This window comes from Heterodontus francisci, unplaced genomic scaffold (assembly GCF_036365525.1).
Source record: "Heterodontus francisci isolate sHetFra1 unplaced genomic scaffold, sHetFra1.hap1 HAP1_SCAFFOLD_286, whole genome shotgun sequence".
NCBI lineage: Eukaryota > Metazoa > Chordata > Chondrichthyes > Heterodontiformes > Heterodontidae > Heterodontus > Heterodontus francisci.
The window spans coordinates 401688-412997 of record NW_027141006.1 but is presented as its reverse complement, the minus strand read 5'-3'; positions in this window follow the sequence as shown (position 1 = coordinate 412997).

The following is an 11310-nucleotide window of genomic DNA, read 5'->3' as shown; positions in this document are numbered from 1 at the left end:
ACCCGCAAAATCCTCAGACACCTACAGCTGGCTGTCCAGAATGACGAGGAGCTCACCAAGCTGCTGGGAGGGGTGACCATCACTCCGGGCTGGGTGCTGCCTAATATCTAGGCCATGCTGCTGCCCAAGAAAACCAGCGCTCCGGGCACCAAAACCAAGGCAATCTGCCAGGATTTTATCAAATACCCAAAGGTTCTTTTCAGAGCCACCCACAGTATCATTCTTGTAAATCTCCTCTGTACTCTCTACACAGCAATTATGTCCTTTCTGTAATGTGATGACCAGAACTGTACGCAATACTCCAGCTGTGGCCAAACCACCGTTTTAAACAGTTCTCGCATTACATCCCTGCTTTTGTCAACCAAGAAAGGAAAGCATTCCATATGCCTTCTTCACCACTCTATCTACCGATCCTGTCACTTTCAGGGACTTGTGGACATGCACTCCAAAGTCTCTCACTTCTTCTACCCATCTCAATATCTTCCCGTTTATTGTGTATTCCCTTGCTTTGTTTGCTCTCCCCAAATGCATTACCTCACACTTCTCCAGATTGAATTCCATTTGCCACTTTTCCGCCCACTCAATTAATCCATTCGTAAGTCTACAGCTATCCTCCTCACCATCAATTACACAGCCAATTTCCCAATCATAGCTCCCACATTTAATTCCAAATAATAATTATTTTTTTTTGAAGAGATACAGCACTGAAACAGGCCCTTCAGCCCACCGAGTTTGTGCCGACCATCAACCATCCATGTTATACTAATCCTACACTAATTCCATATTCCTACCACATCCCCACCTGTCCCTATATTTCCCTACCACCTACCCAGGGACAATTTATAATGGCCAATTAACCTATCAACCAGCAATTCTTTGGCATGTGAGAGGAAACTGGAGCACCGAGAGGAAACTCACACAGGCAGTACCCAGAATTGAACCCGGGTCGCTGGAGCTGTGAGGCTGCGGTGCTAACCGCTGCGCCACTGTGCTGCCCGTGTGGTAATATACACCACAAACAGCAAGGGACCCAACACTGAACCCTGTGGAACGCCACTGAAAACCGCTTTCCATGTGCAAAAACATGCGTTGACTACTATCCTTTGTTTCCTGCCACTGAGTCAATTTTGGATCCAACCTGCCACATTCCCCTGTATCCCATGGGCTTTCATTTTATTGACCAGACTGCCATGTGGGACCTTATCAAATGCCTTACTAAAATCCATGTAAACCACATCCACCGCACTATCCTCATCAATGCTCCTTGTTACTTCCTCAAAAAACTCAATCAAGTTAGTGAGACATGACCTTCCCTTAACAAATCCATGCTGACTATCCCTGATTAACCCATGTCTTTCCAAGTGGTAGTTTATCCTGTCCCTCAGAATTGATTCGAATAATTTACCCACCACTGAGGTCAGACTTACCACATCCTTTTAAAATAATAGTACAACGTTCGCAGACCTCCAATCCTCCGGCACCTCCCCCATATCCAGTGAGGATTTGAAGATGATCCTCAGCACATCCACTATTTACTCCTTGGCTTCCTTTAACAACCTCAGATGTAAACCATCTGGCCCTGGTGATTTATTCATTTTCAAGGATGTCAGACCCTCTCGTACTTCCACTCTCATTATGCTTATCGTATCTAATATTTCACACTCCTCTTCTTTTACTACAATGTCTGCATCATCCCTCTCCTTTGTGAAGGCAGAGACAAAAAACTCATTAAGAACCCCGCCCACATCTTCTGGATCCACACAGAAGTTCCCTTGTACATCTCTGATAGGCCATACCCTTTCCTTAGTTATCCTCCCGCTCTTCATGGACTGATAAAACATCTTTGGGTTTCCTTCAACTAGTTGTATCCAGTCCACATCCACCAAATCACCTCTCAGTTTTGTAAAATTTGCCTTCCCCCAATTTCGAACTTTTACTTTTCGAGCTGCCCTGCCATTACTTAGCTTTACAAACTCATTATTGCTCGTGTAATAAGTAGAATAATTTACCAGTTACTCACCGATCAGCTTCTTCCCCTGTATCATGGAGGCTGAAAAGGCAGAAGAGAAGAGACCAAAGAGCACCTCCTTCCCCTAGTCAGTGAAGTCCCTCACACATCAACTCACAGCTTTACACTCTGTCCAAACAGCACTTTCTAATTAGTAATTATTCATAAATTACACTAACTAAAACATTAGTAACCTGACCAATTATAAGGTAGCTATTTGAGGGTTTTTAAACAAAGAGCTTTTTTCCCTATCCCAAAGGCTCTTTTCAGATCCACCCACAGTATCTGAAAGGGCTGATTACTGTCTGAAGTCTGCTGTACCCACACCTCTGTCTATCCCTCTTCATCGAGAACAACCAGCGTCATCTTCCATTCCTTTCACCATCATGTGTTTAACTCGCTTCTCCTTATAGACAGTCAGATATCAATGTAATAATGAAATGATCTGTGTCAGTGCTGGCCATTTCCCTGTCCTGATTTCAGACCCCACTCTGGACACTTGTTTCCCATTCCAGGACCTTCTTGTATTAATATTCAGCACCACCTGTCAGTCAGAAACTTGTCTCAATGAACCGATCCTTTTACTGAACTTCCAACTGCTGCTGTCTATTTCTCGAGGGAAAGAGCAGCTCACTGTGTAAGGAAGTGAGGGGAATGTAACCCGGCTGCTGGTGAGAAGGTCCCGTCTTCTCAGTCAAAAGCCTTTTATTTTACTTCAGTGATTCCCAGATTCCCAGCTGGTCCGTTGAGGATTTTGTTTTCACAGAAATAGCTTGTTAAATACAAATCTGATTCCAACATGTCAGTAACAGGACAGAATGGGAACCTTTAAAAGGATGAAGCAACTATTTCAGCGGCTTCTCACTGTCCCCCTGAAGCCTGTGTGAAGGGGAATTACCAATAGTCTGTAATTTATTACTTCCACACCGGGTTTGAGTTATTTGTCGTGTGAAAGATTGCTGAACGGAGTCTTTTACTGTCAGTTACGGATGAGAAGTTGACAAAAATTGGCAAAATAAAGCTGTTCATAAAATAGCACCAGAAATTTGAGTCGTTAAAAGCAAAATTGTGTTTTAAAAGTTTATTTAAACCGCTACGGGAAAATAGATTTTTATGTACTTTTCCAGTTGATCACTTCTTTTCCAAAGTGAAATTGGCGGCTTTCACAAATTCAAATATTCTGCCAAGTTGACAGGTTCAACCAATGATTTTTTGTATTTTGTGCTTCGAGATTCTCTGATTGAATCGTTCCTGAGGACTAATGGCCGTGTGGCCTAATGGATAAGGCGTCTGACTTCAGTATATTGAATGATGTTATCAGAAGATTGCAGTTTCGAGTCCTGCCACAGTCATTTTGACCCAAAGGGATGATGCAGGGCTTTGGGGATCAAGTCGGGGACTGAACAGATTGGAAACCCGACATGGACTTGATGGGGCGAATGGCCTCCTCATGTGCTGTCACTGACTTTATGAGAAGAGGGTGACCAATCAGAAGTGGGCTCGGGTTCCAGCGGGCTCAAACTGCAGGAATTCCAGGTCCCTGAATGACTGAGCTGAAACTGATCAGTTTCACTGCAGGAAACACCGTCTCGGGAGAAATAACATCACAAATAATTCAATTTGACTAATTATTCAATTATCAAACAATGGGCAGATGTGAAGGTGTGATGTTACTTTTCACTGTGAGGGGAGAATCCACCATCTGGGTAAATCAGCAACTTTATAACATCGTCTGTACGTTTGGAAAAGAAACGATGAAAACTCTCCCCATATCCCTGGTGCGGTGGAACGGCTCAATTCAGAGATTGGACTATAACGAGAGCACAACATAAATCATTAACTGATATTTCCGGCATAAAACACACCCCAGCTCCCGTTCCCATGTCACTGCTGTCCCTATGAGGCGGTGGCTGACTCTGAAAAGAGACTTTGTTTTGTGTTTCTGCAGGAAAACCACAAAGATCCTCCCAGGCAGTGAAACTCATCTTCCCAGAATCTCCATACCAGATTGAAACAGAAAACACAAAGACAGTGAGAAAGTTCCAGAGAGTTACTGAGCATTAACACCAATGAAATAAACCAATTCTAGAGAGATGTTGGTGCAGCTTTTTCAGAGTGATTGTGGGTGGCTCTTAAAAGAGCCGTTGTGTTTCGAGTGTTTTCACTACACGGTGGAGTTTTACTTGGAGTTGATGTACTTGGTCACTCACTTTGTCCCTTCTCACATTCCGAGCGCTTTGTTGGGTGGAAATGTTTCTTCAGGCAGTTTCAACAGCTCAGAGCCGACATTGAGTCAGAAACCAGAAATGGAAGTACGGGACACAGACAAGGAATTTACGCTGGACCTTTATAAATCTCACTGGTTATGGGCCTCAGTTAGAGCGTTGTGTCTAATTCCATGCTCCACACTTTAGCAGGAATGGCAAGGCCTTAGAGAGGGTGCAGAGGAGATTTACTAGAATGTATCAGAGATGCAGGAATTCAGCTAATGTGGAAAGAATAGGGGTCTGGGGTGTGTGAAGCTGGGGTCCTTCTTCTTAGAGAAGAGATGTTAATGGGGCAGTTAATAGTTGTGTTCAACATTGTGAAGAGTTTTTATAAGAAGAAAGAAGTTTGACTACAATTAGGCAGAGCCTTGGTGAGATCACACCTGGAGCACTGTGTACAGTTTTGGTTCCCCTTATCTAAGGAAGGATATACTTGCCTTAAAGGAAGTGTATCAAAGTGTCACTCGATTGCTCCCTGGGATGAGGGGATTGTCCTATGAGAAGAGATTGAGTAGACGAGGCCGATATTCCTCAGAATTGAGAAGAGTCAGAGGTAATCTTACTGGCACCTAAAAATCTTAAGGGATTTAACAGGGTAAATGCTGGGAGGATGTTTCCTCTGGCTGGGGAATCTAGAACTAGGAATCACAGTCTCAGTATAAATGGCTCCATCATTTAGGACTGAGAAGAGGAGAATTTTTTTTCACTCAAAGTATTGTGAATCTTTGGAATTCTCTACGCGCAGTGGTTAGCACCGCAGCCTCACAGCTCCAGTGACCTCGGTTCCGTTCAGGGTATTGCCTGTGCGGAGTTTGCAAGTTTTCTCTGTGACCGCGTGGGTTTCCGCCGGGTGCTCCAGTTTCCTCCCACAGCCAAAGACTTGCAGGTTGATAGGTAAATTGACCATTGTAAATTGCCCCTAGTGGAGATAGGTCGTAGGAGAATGGTGGGAATGTGGTAGGGAATATGGGATGAATGTAGGATTAGTATAAATGGGTGGTTATTGGTCGGCACAGACTCGGTGGGCCGAAGGGCCTTTTTCAGTGCTGTATCTCTCTGTGACTCTAGAGATGTGGATGCTCAATCATTGGGTATATCCAAGAGAGAGATCGATAGGTTTTTGGATACGAAGGGAATCAAGGGATCTGTGCTCGTGTGGTAAGATGGAGTTGATGTAGGAGATCAGCTGTGATCTTATTGAATGGCAGAGCTATTTCGATGGGCCGAATGGCCTACTCCTATTTTTTATGTAAAGTTCCATTCCTCTCGGAATATTTAATTTTCAAAAAGAGAACTACTGCACACACTGGGAACCTGAATAATAACAGAAGATTCTGGAAACACTCAGCAGTTCCAGCAGTATCTGTGTAGAGAGGAAGGTAGGAGCAATGTTTCAGGTCTATAGAAGGGTCACAGAACTGGACCACTAACCCGAGCTTCTCTTCTCCACAGTTGTTTCCGGACTGGCTGAGTGTTTTCAGTATTTTAGGCTTTTTCTTTCTGTATTTCATCCTTTTCCCATTTGACTATTTGCTGTGAAACTTTCAGCGTTGTGCTCAATTCTTTGTGTCGTTGTGTTTTCTTTATTTGAAGTAATGTAAATAGTAACCTGAAATGAATTTGCCAAATGGTTGGGCAAATTGTTACAACCAGTTTTTGAGCAAGTTCTCCACAAACACAGTGAAGGATTCCTTCACATTTGTGAAGACCATCCAGGACTTGCATATCGATAGCAATGCCGTGTCCATGTGTCATTTGACATTGCTAGCCTATTCACCAATGCACCACTTCAGGAAGCCATAGATATTTGCACTGCAGTGCTATATCATGGTGATCTAGACCCGTCACCATTGTGCGAATCAGTATTCATTGAACCTATGAACTCGGCAACTTGCACAGTTGAGTTCAGTTTTATTGACACCATGCATCGCTGGTGTTGCCATGGGATCCCCTCTAGGCCCAGCTCTCACAAACATCTTTGTTGGATTCCATGACAAACCTGTTTTTAAGGGAATGACACCTAACCTCCGACCTCTTGCATATTTCCAATATGTAGATGATACGTTTGCTATATTTGAATCCGCAGCTGCATGAAATAATTTCCTTGCAAGTCTTCATGGGCTCCATCCTGCACTCAAATTCACCTTTGGAATGGAGCTGTCAAATGAGCTCCCTTTCCTTGATGTACTAGTTGAGAAATCTGCTAAGGGGTTTTCTACCACGGTCTACCGCAAACCTACCTTCACTGGTCAATACACGCGTTGGGATTATTGCAGTTCCACGCGCTATAAGATTGGCCTTATCGGCAACCAATCACTGACCGACATTGGCTCCTGGTCCAGCAACAACTCAACCTCAAAATCCTCAGACCTGCTGAGTGGTTCCAGCATTTCTTGTTTTTATTTCAAAATACTCATCCTTGTTTCTAAATCCTTATGTGTTCTCACCTGTCCCAACCTCCTTCCTCCCTCCGTAACCACCTCCCTCCCTCCCTCTGTAACCACCTCCCTCCCTCCGTAATCACCTCCCTCCCTCCCTCCGTAACCACCTCCATGCAAGCTTGATGCTGAAATAGGGCGAATCAAAGACATCCTGCATTACAATGGCTACACTGATCAGATCATTTCTCACTGTATATCGCACAAACTTATAAACGGGCTGAAGGACGTCATTTTGAGCCCTGAAAAGTGCCCAGTCTCCCTCAAATTACCCTGGAAGGGTAATTTAACCCCAGTATTTGAGTAACAGGTGAAGCGAGCTGTTTCCTGCTGTTACGATGCAGGAGCAACAAGTGTGGTGTTCACCACTAACAGGATGCTGCTGTCAAACAAAAGAGACGTCCTGCCTATCACACAAATAAGTAACGTGATATATGAATTTCAATACCAGTGTGATGCTCGGTTTCTAGACCGTACATCCCAAAACTGGCGGATTGTATCAAATAACATGTCCCTTCCGCTGTTCGCAATGGGCCCTACCCAACCAACCCGTGCTTGCAAAACTCAAAACACAGTATCCAACATGAGATGTGATTCCACAATAGGACAACATTTGCTAAATAATTCTCAGTGTGCTAAGAATTACACTGACAACCAATTTAAGACTGTCAGTAGGGCTCGCAGTGTGGTGCATTGGTGTGTACTGTAAACTACATATATTAATACACAGGGCCCTGTTCTTTGCAGACAGAAAGAACATGCACACACATTGTGCCAGTTTAAGCTAAACAAAATAAGTGACAGCCATTCACTGGCTCATTCCACAGGGCAATGCCCTGACCAATCAGAGTCAAGCTGCCTGGTTTAAACTTCAAACAAAGCTGGGCAGTTATCTGTCAATGACCATAAACTGATGCATTCTGAATGGCAATGCCTCGACCAATCAGAGTTCACTTGCCAACCAATCAGCACTCTCTTCTCACACAGAAGAAAGTTGGTGTTTTCACTTAAATTGGTATTCTTGTGGATTGCCCTGCTGAGTGCAAGACGAAAACAACTGGCTACCAAAGTTTGGACAACATGTCACTATTTTCACGAAATGATTACTTTTATTTTCAATATAAAAATATAAAGCAATATGAGTGTAACATTTACAGACAAATTCTATTACCTCACATTGCCTGATTCTTTCACACTGACAGACTATGTGAACTACTGTCCCGATTTTGCAGTTCTCACTTCCAGTTAGCAAATTTCCGCAATCTGTGATACAGTGCAGTTTACAGACCAGACCGTCAATCACAACATGCAATAATTGTTCAGCTTATGTTGGACTGGTGGGATTTAGAAATACTAGGAATTGAGATGAGCTGTTATTGCATTTAATTATTTGTTTCATGGGATGTGGACGTCGCCAGCCAGGCCAGCATTTATTGTCCATCCCTAATTGCCCATGAGAAGGTGGTGGTGAGCTTCCTTCTTGAACCACTGCAGTCCATGTGGGGTAGGTACACCCACAGTGCAATTAGGAAGGGAGTTCCAGGAATTTTACCCAGCGACAGTGAAGGAATAGCGATATAGTTCCAAGTCAGGATGATATGTAGCTTGGAGGAGAACTTTCAGGTGGTGGTGTTCCCATGCATCTGTGGCCCTTGTCCTTCTAGGCAGTAGAGGATGTAGGTTTGGAAGGTGCTGCCTGAGTAGCCTTGGTGCATTGTTGCAGTGCATCTTGTAGATGGTACACACTGCTGCCACTGTACGTCAGTGGTGAAGGGAGTGAATGTTGTGGACGGGGTGCCAATCAAGCGTGTTGCTTTGTCCTGGATGGTGTCGAGCTTCTTGAATGTTGTTGGAGCTGCACACATCCGGGCAAGTGGATAGTATTCCATCACACTCCAGACTTGTGCCTTGTAAATGGTGGACAGGCTTGGGGAGTCAGGAGGTGAGTTACTCACCGCATGCTTCCTACCCTCTGACCAGCTCATGTAGTCACACTATTTATCAGGCGACTCCAGTTCAGTTTCTGGTCAATGGGAACCCCCAGGAAGTTGATAGTGGGGGATTCAGCGATCGTAATGCTGTTGAATGTCAATGGGAGATCGTTAGATTCTCTCTTGTTCGAGATGGTCATTGCCTGGCACTTGTGTGGCGCGAATGTTACTTGCCACTTATCAGCCCAAGCCTGGATATTGTCCAGGTCTTGCTGCATTTCTACATGGACTGCTTCAGTATCTGAGGAGTCGCAAATGGTGCTAAATTTTGCAATCATCAGTGAACATCCCCATTTCTGACCTTATGATTGAAGGAAGGTCCCTGATGAAGTAGTGAAGAAGGTTGGGCCGAGGATACTACCCTGAGGAACTCCTGCAGTAATGTCCTGGTGCTGAGATGACTGACCTCCAACTATCACAACCATTTTCCTTTGTGCTAGGTACGATTCCAACCACTGGAGAGTTTTCCTCTTGATTCCCATTGACTCCAGTTTTGCTCTGGCTCCTTGATGCCATACTCAGTCAAATGCTACTTTGATGTCAAGGGCAGACACTCTCACCTCACCTCTTGAGTTCAGCTCTTTTGTCCTTGTTTGAACCAAGGCTGTAATGAGGTCAGGAGCTGAATGGCCCTGGCGGAACCCAACCGAGCGTCAATGAACAGGTTATTGCAAAGCAAGTTCCCCGTCGATGACACCTTCCATCACTATACTGATGATTGAGAGTAGACTGATGCGGCAGCAATTGGCTGGGTTGGATTTGTCCTGCTATTTGTGTACAGGACATACCTGGGCAATTTTCCACATTGCCGAGTAGATGCCAGTGTTGTAGATGTACTGGAACAGCTTGGCTAGGGGCGCGGCAAGTTCTGGAGCACAGGTCTTCAGTACTATTGCCGGAATATTGTCAGGGCACGTAGCCTTTGCTGTATCCAGTGCCTTCAGTCGTTTCTTGATATCACGTTGAGTGAATCGAATTGGCTGAAGACTGGCATCTGTGTTGCTGGGGACTTCAGAAGGAGGCCGAGATGGATCATCAACCCGGCACTTCTGGCTGAAGATTGTTTCAAATTCTTCATCCTTGTCTTTTGCACTGATGTGCTGGGCTCCCCCATCATTGAGGTTGGGGATATTTGTGGAGCCACCTCCTCCTGTTGGTTGTTTAATTGTCCACCACCATTCATCATTGGATGTGGCAGGGTGTAGATCTGATCCGTTGGTTGTGGGATCACTTAGCCCTGTCTATTACATGCTGCTTCTGCTGTTTGGCATGAAAGTAGTCCTGGGCTGTAGCTTCATCAGGCTGACGCCTCATTTCAAGGTATGCCTGGTGCTGCTCCTGGCATGCCCTCCTGCACTCTTCATTGAATTAGGGTTGATCCCCCAGCTTGTTGGTAATGTTAGAGTGGGGGAATATGCCGGGCCATGAGGTTATAGAATGTGGTTGACAACAATTCTGCTGCTGGTAATGGTCCACAGCACCTCATGGATGTCCAGTTATACATTGCTAGATCTGTTCAAAATCTATCCCATTTAGCACAGCTGTAGTGGCACACAACACGATAGAGGGCATCCTCAATGTGAAGACAGGACATCATCTCCACAAGGACTGTGCAGTGGTCACTCCTACCAATACTGTCATGGACTGATGCATCTGCGGCAGGCAGATTGGTGAGGATGAGGTCAAGTATGTATTTCCCTCTTGTTCGTTCCCTCACCACCTACTGCAGACCCGATCGAGCAGCTATGTCCGTTAGGACTCGGCCAGCATGGTCAGTAGTGTTGCTACCGAGCCACTCACGGTGATGGACATTGAAATCCCCCAGGCAGAGTACATTCTGGACCCTTGCCACCCTCAGTGCTCCCTCCAAGTGGTGTTCATCAGTCTCTCGCTGTCTCTTGCTGGTTTGCTCAGTCTCTTTCTCTGTACCTTTCAAAACGTCAAAGGGTCACTGACCCGAAACGTTGACTCTGCTTCTCTTTCCACAGATGCTGCCAGACCTGCTGAGTGATTCCAGCATTTCTTGTTTTTGTTTCAGATTTCCAGCATCCGCAGTATTTTGCTTTTACCTTTCTCTGTCTGTTCATTTCTGGGTCCTGATAATCTCTTCCTGGTTTTCTGTGTGTCTTTCTCTGCCTGCCTCATTGTTGGTGCTGTTACTCTGTGTCCTTGTGTCATTGTGCAATGAGGGTGAGTCCGTCAGCACGTGTGTTGCTGAGTCCGGGATTCTTGAGAAATCCGACGACAATCCTATTTTCATAAAAACATGGGGGAAATGAACATATTTCACTAACAGGCAGCTGCAATTTAATGCAGCAGTTAGCAGAGTGGCGCAGCGGAAGCGTGCTGGGCCCAAAACCCAGAGATCGATGGATCGAAACCCTTTTCTGCTATTTATGCTTTGCAAGAATGCAAACCGTTCACTTTCAATACGTCAAGTATTTACCCATAATGACAAGATGCTTCCAAAGGCACTCTATTGCAATCAGCATTTTCCTTCCAGTGAACACATCAATCAGCAACAACTCACTTTTGCTCACACGAACACAAGCTGCAAACACGGACCAGCCGAGTCTCTCCCACTTTGTCAACCCCTTCCTGCAGAG